This window comes from Nerophis lumbriciformis, linkage group LG18 (assembly GCF_033978685.3).
Source record: "Nerophis lumbriciformis linkage group LG18, RoL_Nlum_v2.1, whole genome shotgun sequence".
NCBI classification, from domain to species: domain Eukaryota; kingdom Metazoa; phylum Chordata; class Actinopteri; order Syngnathiformes; family Syngnathidae; genus Nerophis; species Nerophis lumbriciformis.
This window is the reverse complement of record NC_084565.2, coordinates 7,115,370-7,128,760: the sequence shown is the minus strand read 5'-3', so window position 1 is coordinate 7,128,760 and position 13,391 is coordinate 7,115,370. Positions and strand designations below refer to the sequence as shown.

The 13,391-nt window shown below is 32.1% G+C and overlaps 1 long non-coding RNA gene across 1 annotated transcript; it reads right to left on the bottom strand.

Annotated features, from left to right (window-relative positions):
* Positions 1 to 7,549: 7,549 nt before the first annotated feature.
* On the bottom strand, positions 7,550 to 8,277 carry LOC133618073 (uncharacterized). Its single transcript, XR_009817103.2, has 3 exons — positions 8,196 to 8,277; positions 7,902 to 8,088; positions 7,550 to 7,605 (listed from the first exon to the last, which is right to left on the bottom strand). It is a non-coding gene; the product is annotated as an uncharacterized lncRNA (long non-coding RNA).
* Between the last annotated feature and the right edge of the window lie 5,114 nt (positions 8,278 to 13,391).

Genomic DNA, 13,391 nt, shown 5'->3' with positions numbered 1-13,391 from the left:
ATAATATACTGTATTTATGATATTCACATGTGAATAATGCTGTATAATAGCCTGTATTTATATTATTCACAAGTGAATAATGCTGTATAATAGACGGTATTTATGTTATTCACATGTGAATAATGCTGTATAATAGACTGAATTTATGTTATTCACATGTGAATAGTGCTGTATAATAGACTGTATTTATATTATTCAGATGTGAATAATGCTGTATAATAGACTGTATTTATATTATTCACTTGTGAATAATGCTGAATAATAGACTGTATCTTTGTTATTCACATGTGAATAATGCTGTATCATAGACAGTATTTATATTATTCACATGTGAATAATGCTGTATAATAAACTGTATTTATATTATTCACATGTGAATACTGCTGTATAATAACTGTATTTATGTCATTCACATGTGAATAATGCTGTATAATAGACTGTATTTATATTATTCAGATGTGAATAATGCTGTATAATAGACTGTATTTATATTATTCACATGTGAATAATGCTGTATAATAGACCATATTTATGTTATTCACATGTGAATAATGCTGTATAATAGACTGCATTTATGTTATTCACATGTGAATAATGCTGTATAATAGACCGTATTTATATTATTCACATGTGAATAATGCTGTATAATAGACTGCATTTATGTTATTCACATGTGATTAATGCTGTATAATAGACCATATTTATATTATTCACATGTGAATAATGCTGTATAATAGACTGTATTTATGTTATTCACATGTGAATAATGCTGTATAATAGACTGTATTTATGTTATTCACATGTGAATAATGCTGTATAATAGACTGTATTTACATTGTTCACATGTGAATAATGCTGTATAAATACTGTATTTATATTATTCACATGTGAATAATGCTGAATAATAGACTGTATTTATTGTATTCACATGTGAATAATGCTGTATAATAGACTGTATTTATATTATTCACATGTAAATAATGCTGTATAATAGACTGTATTAATATTATTCACATGTGAATAATGCTGTATAATAGACTGTATTTATATTCTTCACATGTGAATAATGCTGTATAATAGACTGTATTTATGTTATTCACATGTGAATAATGCTGTATAATAGACTGTATTTACATTGTTCACATGTGAATAATGCTGTATAAATACTGTATTTATATTATTCACATGTGAATAATGCTGAATAATAGACTGTATTTATTGTATTCACATGTGAATAATGCTGTATAATAGACTGTATTTATATTATTCACATGTAAATAATGCTGTATAATAGACTATTAATATTATTCACATGTGAATAATGCTGTATAATAGACTGTATTTATATTCTTCACATGTGAATAATGCTGTATAATAGACTGTATTTATGTTATTCACATGTGAATAATGCTGTATAATAGACTGTATTTATATTATTCACATGTGAATAATGCTGTATAATAGACTGTATGTATGTTATTCACATGTGAATAATGCTGTATAATAGACTGTATTTATAGTCTTCACATGTGAATAATGCTGTATAATAGACTGTATTTATATTATTCACATGTGAATAATGCTGTATAATAGACTGTATTTATGTTATTCACATGTGAATAATGCTGTATAATAGACTGTATTTATATTATTCACATGTGAATAATGCTGTATAATAGACTGTATTTATGTTATTCACATGGGAATAATGCTGTATACTAGACTGTATTTATGTTATTCACATGTGAATAATGCTGTATAATAGACTGTATTTATATTATTCACATGTGAATAATGCTGTATAATAACTGTGTTTATGTTGTTCACATGTGAATAATGCTGTACAATCGACTGTATTTATATTATTCACATGTGAATAATGCTGTATAATAGACTGTATTTATATTATTCACATGTGAATAATACTGTATAATAGACTGTATTTATGTTATTCACATGTGAATAATGCTGTATAATAGACTGTATTTATGTTATTCACATATGAATACTGCTGTATAATAGACTGTATTTATATTATTCACATGTGAATAATGCTGTATAATAGACTGTATTTATGTTATTCACTGTGAATAATGCTGTATAATGGACTGTATTTATGCTATTCACATGGGAATAAAAACCTCATCCTTCTCCGGCGTCCTTACTAGAATGCTGGAGCAAAACCAGTCCTCATCTTTGTACTATATTTATGTTATTCAAATGTGAATAATGCTGTATAATAGACTGAATTTATGTTATTCACATGTGAATAATGCTGTATAATAGACAGTATTTATGTTATTCACATGTGAATAATGCTGTATAATAGACTGCATTTATATTATTCACATGTGAATAATGCTGTATAATAGACTGTATTTATGTTATTCACATGTGAATAATGCTGTATAATAGACTGTATTTATGTTATTCACATGTGAATAATGCTGTATAATAGACTGTATTTATATTATTCACATGTGAATAACGCTGTATAATAGACTGTATTTATGTTATTCACATGGGAATAATGCTGTATAATAGGCTGTATTTATGTTATTCACATGTGAATAATGCTGTATAATAGACTGTATTTATATTATTCACATGTAAATAATGCTGTATAATAACTGTATTTATGTTGTTCACATGTGAATAATGCTGTACAATCGACTGTATTTATATTATTCACATGTGAATAATGCTGTATAATAGACTGTATTTATATTATTCACATGTGAATAATGCTGTATAATAGACAGTATTTATATTATTCACATGTGAATAATGCTGTATAATAGACTGTATTTATGTTATTCACATGTGAATAATGCTGTATAATACTGTATTTATATTATTCACATGTGAATAATGCTGTACAATAGACTGTATTTATGTTATTCACATGTGCATAATGCTGTATAAAATAACTGTATTTATGTTATTCACATGTGAATAATGCTGTATAATAGACTGTATTTATATTATTCACATGTGAATAATGCTGTATAATAGACTGTATTTGTATTATTCACATGTGAATAATGCTGTATAAAATAACTGTATTTATGTTATTCACATGTGAATAATGCTGTATAATAGACTGCATTTATATTATTCACATGTGAATAATGCTCTATAATAACTGTATTTATGTTATTCACATGTGAATAATGCTGTATAATAGACAGTATTTATATTATTCACATGTGAATAATGCTGTATAATAGACTGTATTTATGTTTTTCACATGTGAATAATGCAGTATAATAGACAGTATTTGTATTATTCACATGTGAATAATGCTGTATAATAGACTGTATTTATGTTATTCACATGTGAATAATGCTGTATAATAGACTATATTTATGTTTTTCACATGTGAATAATGCTGTATAATAGACTGTATTTATATTATTCATATGTGAATAATGCTGTATAATAGACTGTATTTATATTATTTACATGTGAATAATGCTGAATAATAGACTGTATTTATGTTATTCACATGTGAATAATGCTGTATAATAGACTGTATTTATGTTATTCACATGTGAATAATGCTGTATAATATACTGTATTTATGATATTCACATGTGAATAATGCTGTATAATAGCCTGTATTTATATTATTCACAAGTGAATAATGCTGTATAATAGACGGTATTTATGTTATTCACATGTGAATAATGCTGTATAATAGACTGAATTTATGTTATTCACATGTGAATAGTGCTGTATAATAGACTGTATTTATATTATTCAGATGTGAATAATGCTGTATAATAGACTGTATTTATATTATTCACTTGTGAATAATGCTGAATAATAGACTGTATCTTTGTTATTCACATGTGAATAATGCTGTATCATAGATAGTATTTATATTATTCACATGTGAATAATGCTGTATAATAAACTGTATTTATATTATTCACATGTGAATACCGCTGTATAATAACTGTATTTATGTCATTCGCATGTGAATAATGCTGTATAATAGACTGTATTTATATTATTCAGATGTGAATAATGCTGTATAATAGACTGTATTTATATTATTCACATGTGAATAATGCTGTATAATAGACCATATTTATGTTATTCACATGTGAATAATGCTGTATAATAGACTGTATTTATGTTATTCACATGTGAATAATGCTGTATAATAGACTGTATTTACATTGTTCACATGTGAATAATGCTGTATAAATACTGTATTTATATTATTCACATGTGAATAATGCTGAATAATAGACTGTATTTATTGTATTCACATGTGAATAATGCTGTATAATAGACAGTATGTGTATTATTCACATGTGAACAATGCTGTATAATAGACTATTTATATTATTCACATGTGAATAATGCTCTATAATAGACTGTATTTATATTATTCACATGTGAATAATGCTGTATAATAGACTGTATTTATATTACTCACAAGTGAATAATGTTGTATAATAGACTGTATTTATGTTATTCACATGTGAATAATGCTGTATAATAGACTGTATTTATATTATTCACATGTAAATAATGCTGTATAATAGACTGTATTTATATTATTCACAAGTGAATAATCTTGTATAATAGACTGTATTTATATTATTCACATGTGAATAATGCTTTATAATAGACTGTATTTATGTTATTCACATGTGAATAATGCTGTATAATAGACTGTATTTATGTTATTCACTGTAAATAATGCTGTATAATAGACTGTATTTATGTTATTCACATGGGAATAATGCTGTATAATAGACTGTATTTATATTCTTCACATGTGAATAATGCTGTATAATATACTGTATTTATGTTATTTACATGTGAATAATGTTGTATAATAGACTGTATTTATGTTATTCACATGTGAATAATGCTGTATAATAGACTGTATTTATATTATTCACATGTAAAAAAATACTCAAGTGTTTATTGTCTATTGTGAGCGAACTGTGGTGCTGAATTTCTCCCAGGGATCAATAAAGTACTTCTGGTCTATTCTATTCTATTCTAACATAACCAACAATCTACACATTAGGTTGTGCAAATCCCGACATCAGCAAAACATGTCAAGGAAAGAAAACAAAAGCAAATACAGATAGAGTATTAAATATTAATAAATAATCCATCCATCCATCCATCCATCCATTTTCTACCGCTTGTCCCTTTCGGGGCCGCGGGCAGCGCTGGAGCCTATCTCAGCTGCATTCGGGCGGAAGGCGGTTTACACCATGGACAAGTCGCCACCTAATAACAATTAAAACAATTTTTAAAAACAGAAAATTCATAAAGACAAAAGGGCTACCCAAATCAATGTTTTTAAAAATATATATAAATTTAAGGGCTTTTGTACTCTTAATCATCCTCCAAAATTTGATTGATAATTGTAAACCATTAAGCCAATTACAAAATGTAGGCCTTACTTTCATAAATCGACATTTATGTAGAAAAACTGTTTGCCTGGGGCATAATGTTGACAAACATTTCTATGTTACGATCGGACCAAAACGGATGTTTTTTCATTTGCAGACACCGGAAGTTGTATTTTCAAAGTAAAAGCGGGGATTCTACGGTGCTGGTGTGTCTAGCTACGATGACATTTTAGATTTTAGACATGACACAAGGAGGACTGATACACAGTAAATTCCATTGTGTCAAATCAACACTTAAAGAGTTAAATTTAACACTATTCCCGAGTCTATATGGTCCTAACCTGAGCTGGTGTTAAATTTACTCTTTCCATAGTGTTAAATTTATAGAGGTAAATGTACACTACATAGAGTCAAAAATTGTAACACTGTAGAGTGTTGTCTGGTGTTAAATTTACTCTTTCCATAGTGTTAAATTTATAGAGTTAAATGAACACTAAATAGAGTCAAAAATTGTTACACTGTAGAGTGTTGTTCAACTTATTTTTTAACTCTGATTAGTGTAAATATTACTCTTGAGTAGTGTTGATAAATTACTCTTCTGTGGTGATAAATGTACACCTAGTTAAATGTATTTGCTCATTAACACTGCTTTGGTGTTCAAATAACTCTGATAAGGTTTCATAATATGTTGATTATTCACTCCCTTGCAGTGAAGAAAAAAATATTTAGTAAATAGTAAAAATGCTTTAACATTGCAGTGTTTATAAAACCTCACACTATTTCTGAAAAAAAAAATGGTGCTCGTTCTACTTGATTTACTCTTGTGCAGTGTCAAATTAAGTCTCAACAACTTTGTCTTGTAAATAGCAAGTGAGTGCAAAACACAGTAATACAATATCATACGTTTATTTACCTTTATTTCTTTGTCAGGCAGAACAATCAACTTTAGGGAGAGAATTTAGAAAGGGTGACCTTAGGTCTGCATGAAATGGCAATATGGGACAACATACAATGTGGAACATGATGTTCCATACGCCATTTGAACATCAATTGGTTTGGAGTAAGGCAGTTTCTTTATGTCCAAAACCTTAACAACTTTGTCTGGATGCAACCTGACCTTATAGGCATGGTAATGCTCCTCAAAACACAGTTTCCATCAGTTTCCCACAGAGCAATACATCATCAGCTTTGACAATAATATTTTTTATCTTACAAAACACAGGCATGTCAAATGCCACATCTGAACAGACAATGAAGTCACAGCGGTACTCTGTACACTTCCTCCATGGATGAGACAAAACCATTCATAGTAGACTGACTTAATCCAGCTACCTTAAGTTGTGCAACAGCAGTGGCACACATATCCAGACTGCTCCTATTAGCTTGTCTCGACTGTTCAGATGTTGTGGCTGACTCATCTACATTAACTGACACTGTCTCTTCTGTCCTGTTTAAGTGAACATAGGTGCCAATCTGTAGTTCAGTACACTGAGTGTTTTGTTTTCAAATGCTTCCTAAAACCAGAGAAAGTACCAAACACACCACCACATCCAGTTTGAACGCATTTAAGGTTAAGATTTTTTCCAGGCAGTAGCCGTGAACTAAACGTAAATGTCGAACAAGCATGTTTGAACTAGGGAACTCAGCCTGACAAACAAAACACTTAATGGTGGAAGACAAAAGTCAAACACTACAGAAGCAACCTTGTCCTAATTTCAGCAACACGAGGACTCTCTTTGACCTTCCCAACATCAATGTTGTACAAAGTAGTCTGGATGAATGTGTACATGTTGTGGAGCATGGTGTGGTATGATGTTGCAAACACAAAGTGTGCTTTAAACAGTTCATCAAAAGCACCAAGAGAGGAGTGTGTGACCTGCAAGGTATGGCATTCTTGTCGAGAATTATGAACTCCAACAGCCAGGAGATAGGGTTGAGTGCTGGTAGTAATGGTGTCAAGATGTTCTTGGATGCTTGTTCCAGTCTATGGAGAGAAGAATAAAAAAATCAACATGGTTGTGGTTATATTATAGAAATGATTACATAAATTATTGTAAACTAAAAATCCTTTATTAGAGAACAATACAAACCTTCTTTAAGACCACAAGATGCTTCTCAGCCCGGGATGCAGAAACTTTTCCTGGCCTCTTCCGACCTACAGCAGTCGGTGGGATCAAGTGTAAGAGCAGCAAAATCGATGAGAGGTCATTGTCCCAACCTGAAACAGAACAAGTTTGATAGCCTACTTTAAATGTGGACCAACAATTTAATTTAATACACTGCAAGGTCAGTGGCATTTTCATTACTATATATATATGTATATATATATACATATATATATATATATATAAATAAAATATGGCACTTTAAAAACACCTGAAGAAGCCCTTTTTTTCAAAAAATATCTTCTTGGTGAGGCCAAAGACTTTGGAATTTTGTTCTAATTATGGTTGTAAGTCTGCATTTTGAACATGCTTCCTCATTTAAATGAATGTATCCTTACAAACATCTTACCAAAGTCAACGTTCACTTCAGCCCCATCCTCAGGAGGGTCAGCTGCCATCAGGAGTTTCTCAAGCTCAGTGATGGAGGGAAGCTTTCTGCATTGTTGGATGATCTTCTTTTTGAATGTGGTTGGCTACTTCTCCAGAAACTTGCCCGATACATCCTCTCCAAACAATAGAACAAAATCCTGTTCAACCTGTAGTGGGAAGTTAGGTACCAATTTTAAAATTACACAGTAAACGACACTTAAAATGTGCAATAGTTGTACAACATTAATACAGAAAATGTTGATGAGATAATTACCAAGCCTTTGATGTCTTTAAAACGAGGAAAATAAGATAGAATGTTGCTTGACTGCTGTGGGTCCAGGACCATGTTATGCCGATGGGCAAATGTCAGCTTCATCTCTTTGATGACCATGTCCACGTCAGCCGAAAGTTTCATCAGTGACATCGCTTCCTTGCACTCATCTTCAGACAGGACAATCTCTGGAATGAATTGGGTAACTCGTCCAACAGTTGGTCCTCCCGACTTGTCTTCATCAGATGGTCCTTCCGCCAAAGCTAAACAATATGGGGACATACTACTCATGACAATCACATACAGTTCAAAACACTTTGTCAGCTGGATTTGACCCAACTTTTATGAAAAAATGTTTGGCTACTAGCTGAAAAGCATTGCAACAAATGCAACAAAACCAATAAGTGCTCATATGACTATTCTATTTAATACATTTTTCAAGAATAATATAGGATTACCTCTAAATGATGATCGCCTTTCTTTAGCACTGCATCTCTGAATAGTTTTAATTCTCCAGGACAAGTACCCAGTACCACTGTTGCTATCATAAAAATGTTCCTTTGAGAAAATTGCAAAAATAGGCACTATTAGTCACAACATACTCTGGGACGACTCAAAATAAAAACTATAACAACAATTAAGAGTGTGTAACTCACATAGCCATTCTTGAAAAATGGGTCTTTGAGGTTGGGGAACAAGTTCACAATTCCTTGTGCATACATTTCCTTCACCTGTCTAGATGGAGATGTACAAAAAAAAAAAAATCACATTCAAGTTTATTTGTCATACACACGTTTTGTAAGATGTAGTGAAATGTTTATTATTTAGATTTAAAATTACTCTGAAACCTAAATAAGAACACATGCGCCAATCAAAACCAATAAACAACTTACCCATTCTTCTCCGTCATCTCAGCTGCCAGTATATTCACCAATTTTCTTCTGCTCTCATCCGTCAAGGACTTAGTTCGGTTGTATTCATTTATTAAATATTCTCCACCCGATTTCTTGGTAAGAATGGATTTCACCAGCTGAAATAAAAATATCAAACAAAAATATAAAACAGTTTAAGAAATCTATATTTAGTACAATACAATGTTAAAATCTGGACATAACTTAAACATAGCCCTCATACGATGCAATTTAAGATCATTGTTCGAACCATTTTAATCCTTGTTCAATAGAGAGCGTTAGTGCCTGTATGAAGTCTTACTTGCATAGCTTCAAAGTCCAGCCTCTGACGCTTTCTGGTAGGAGTGTCTTCAAGGATGATTGTGTCTGAGTCCGATGAACAAACGGATGATTGGGACTTTGGAGAGGTTACCATGGAGACAGATTTTAACCACCATTGCAAAAAGGAGAAAAAAGACATGTTGGACACAATTTGCTCATAAACCCACACCTAATCTAATGGAGAATATCGGTTTGCCTTGAAAAAAAAAGTTACTTAGCTTGATTATAAATAAAGATTTACCTCTTCTCACTATTGGAATAAAAATTTTAATATAGCTTACAAATTTAAAGCGGTAACAAACCTGTTTCGTATTTGATGGTTAGTACCCCAGTGGATGGATCCTTCACAATTTCCTCAAAAACATCATCATCTATCTCAGTCCCTGAACTGTCAACAACTTTGACACCTTCTGTTAGAGCTGGGACACCGAATTTGGAAAATGCTAGGAAACACAAAAAAAGCAAAAACCGACAGGTCATTTGATATATATTTAAAATGAGTTTCAAATCAATTATTTTGAAGCAAAACATACAGCCAAAGTTGAAAGGCCCAGTCAAAACAAATACTGTATACACAAATATAAGAAAAATGATCATTAGAAAAACCTAATGACTTGATACTCCTATATATAATTTCAAATAGGGCTACCAAAAAAAAGGGCCAACAAATGTGAAATTGCACACTCAATTCAAAAAACACATAAAATGAAACATGATTTATGATACCTGTAATCTTATCTGCATATCTTCACGCTGGTAAGCTAACAGGTGATTGTTTAGTAACCTTGCCATTAACAATGTAGAAGCAAAAATATTTACACACACACCTCATGATTTTGTGCTCTGGCCACCTATGCTCAATAGTGCCTAGACCAGGGTTACTCACTATTTAATTGTGTGTGTTTTGGAGTATTTTGTGTGTTTTTTAAGTCATTTCATGGGTTTTTGTAGTGTTGTGTGTGTTTTGTGGGGTATTTTATGTGTTTCAAGTCATTTTCTGAGTATATTGTGTTTTTAAGTCATGTTGTGGGTTTTTTAAGTCATGTTGTTGTTTGGGGTATTTTATGTGCGTTTTAAGTCATTTTCTGAGTTTTGTGAGTATGTTGTGTGTTTTTGTAGTGTTTTGGGGGTATTTTATGTGAGTTTTAAGTCTTTTTATGCGTTTTTGTAGTATTCTGTGTGTTTTTTAATTATTTGAGTATTTTGTGTGTTTTTGGGGTATTGTATGTGTGTTTTAAGTCTTTTTATGGGTTTTTGTAGTATTCTGTGTGTTTTTTAAGTCATTTTGTGTGTTTTTTGAGTATTTTGTGTGTTTTGGGGGTATTGTATGTGTGTTTTAAGTCTTTTATGGGTTTTGTTGTATTCTGTGTTTTTTTAAGTCATTTTATGGGTTTTTGTAGTATTCTGTGTATTTTTTAAGTCATTTTATGGGTTTTTGTAGCATTTTGTGAGTGTTCGAAGCCATTTTGTGTTATAACAACATAGAATACGGAGTGTTATATGGATTTTTGGAGAGTCCATCTTCCTATGCCGAATTCTTACGAGATAAGATTTCATGCGCAATTCGACTGTCGTCATTTAGAAATGTTTTTATTTTGCAAAAAATCTGCAATGGAAACCCAGTTACAGACACTAAATTTGGAATTAAAACCTATCATTTGAGTTATAATATAAACTTTGTGCTTACCATTAGTTATAAAGTGAGAGCAGATTTCTATAACTAAATTCAACTGAATTTTAATTTAATTGAAACAGTGCTATTAACTAACATACAGCTTTTTAGGAACAACATTCAAGCTATTTTCCAGCACTTTCAAGATAAAATGTAAACTTTTTAAAGAAGCCAAAGCTTTAAATAGACTATATACATCTATATATATACTGCATGACAAATAACTGGGCTTGCCCCACCCAGACACATTTGATGCTTACACCGGGAGCAACACAATTACATCAAACTATACATTTTTAAATTATGACACTGGCCATCATAGAGTAAATCCAGCATTTTCCAGCACATTTATATATATATATATATATATATAAATATATATATATTTTTTTCGTTCATTGTTTCAGAGAAAGCAGTTTATCGGAGTCAAATTGCGCAGTGGGAGAGTGGCCGTGCGCAACCCGAGGGTCCCTGGTTCAATCCCCACCTAGTACCAACCTCGTCATGTCCGTTGTGTCCTGAGCAAGACACTTCACCCTTGCTCCTGATGGAGCAAGGGTGAAGTCATTGCATGGCAGCTCCCTCCATCAGTGTGTGAATGTGTGTGTGAATGGGTGAATGTGGAAGTAGTGTCAAAGCGCTTTGAGTACCTTGAAGGTAGAAAAGCGCTATACAAGTACAACCCATTTATCATTATTTATTTAAATTCCTTGTGTGTTATACATGGCCAACAAAAATGATTCTGATTTGAAACCTGGAAAACACTATATTTCCAGACATTCAAGGCTGTGTACAAACTCTGCTCATAGCACAGTTAAAGCTTGTGTGCAAACATCACATTCACAATATCAAATTCCTACCTGCATTCAAAAAGTCCGACAAATTTGGTTCCGTTATTCTAACAACTTTTTGGACATCACCCAGTCTCACTTTTACCAGCATTTTCCCTGTAGAAAGTACATAACACATAAGCAGGATTAGAGCAACATAATAAAGATCCATCCACATGCACATTTCATTCAGAATGCCGGAAAAGAAGTCAACGTATCACAGTTCTGGGTATATGTGATACAGCAGCGTTTTTTTAAATTATTATTTTTATGAACTGCAATGCATTTGTGAAAGTAAGTTATAAATACTTATATGTATGTATGTATATATATATATATATATATATATATATATATATATGCATCTAACCCTAACCCTATGTTAGTTTATTTAATAGTTACAAATGTTCTGGTTTCTGATATAAACTTGAAGCCAATTGTTACATGCAGTTTACAGAGCAAGGGTAGGTTCAAGTTTGGTCTGTGTGTGTAACGAAGAACAGAGTAAAAGCCGGTTTCTCTGCGTTCATTATTATATATTTATTTTGGCGTTGAATACAGCTTACAGCTTACATTCATTCACTGTTAATAACGGCGCGAGTGGCGTCCTTACAATACTTACATCTTTAAACTCTCCCTTTCCCAGCCTGTACACGGAGCATATCGTCACAAGATTATACAATGATAAAATTACCCGGCACACTAACCTGATATTAGACATAGAAACACTGGTATTTATACGAGTTCCTCTTTTCGCTTCGTGGCAGCGGCGGTCAACTCACCTGTCCGCCCAGAGCTCTGCGAGCCTCGTCTGCTAGTTACGTCTGTTAGCCAGGCGGCTAACATACTTAGCTTCCACTGTTGTGGGCGCGGAATGACAAAGGTACTGCCTTATTTGGACTGGGTGCAAAAATAATCTATTTTTGGGCTTAAATGTTTCCTGTAAATGTAACAAACGTGTTAAAATGACTCTTCTAATGTTGTGCTCCGTGGTCGAAAAACCCTTGTATTAAAAGTTAGAAAAATAAATACATTAAAAAATATATATATATTAAAGCTGCAAGCAGCATTGGTCGGGCCCGCATATTTGGCAGGTGCTAGTCCTAAATGTCCCAATACTTTTGTCCAGTGATAGTCATAAGTGTCCCAATACTTTTGTCTACTTTTAGTCTGAAGTGTCCCAAGACTTTTGTCTAGTGTACCTACCTTGTCTGCATTGTGTGGGCACGTTGGTGCTTCCTGCTTTTAAGCAGCCATCTTAAAAAAACAGCAGCGCAGCGGGTCTTTGAAGGCTCATAAAATCAAAACCGGAGCAGTTAGAAAAAAAGCGCTTCTGTCATTGTAATCACAAGGGTTCAATCTCTCTCCTGTGTTAGTTTGAAGGCGAAACGACAAACGCGCTCAGAGGAGATCGTTTTTGAAGGAAGGTGACCGGTTTTTACAAAAAAATTGTTTTGAAGGGGGA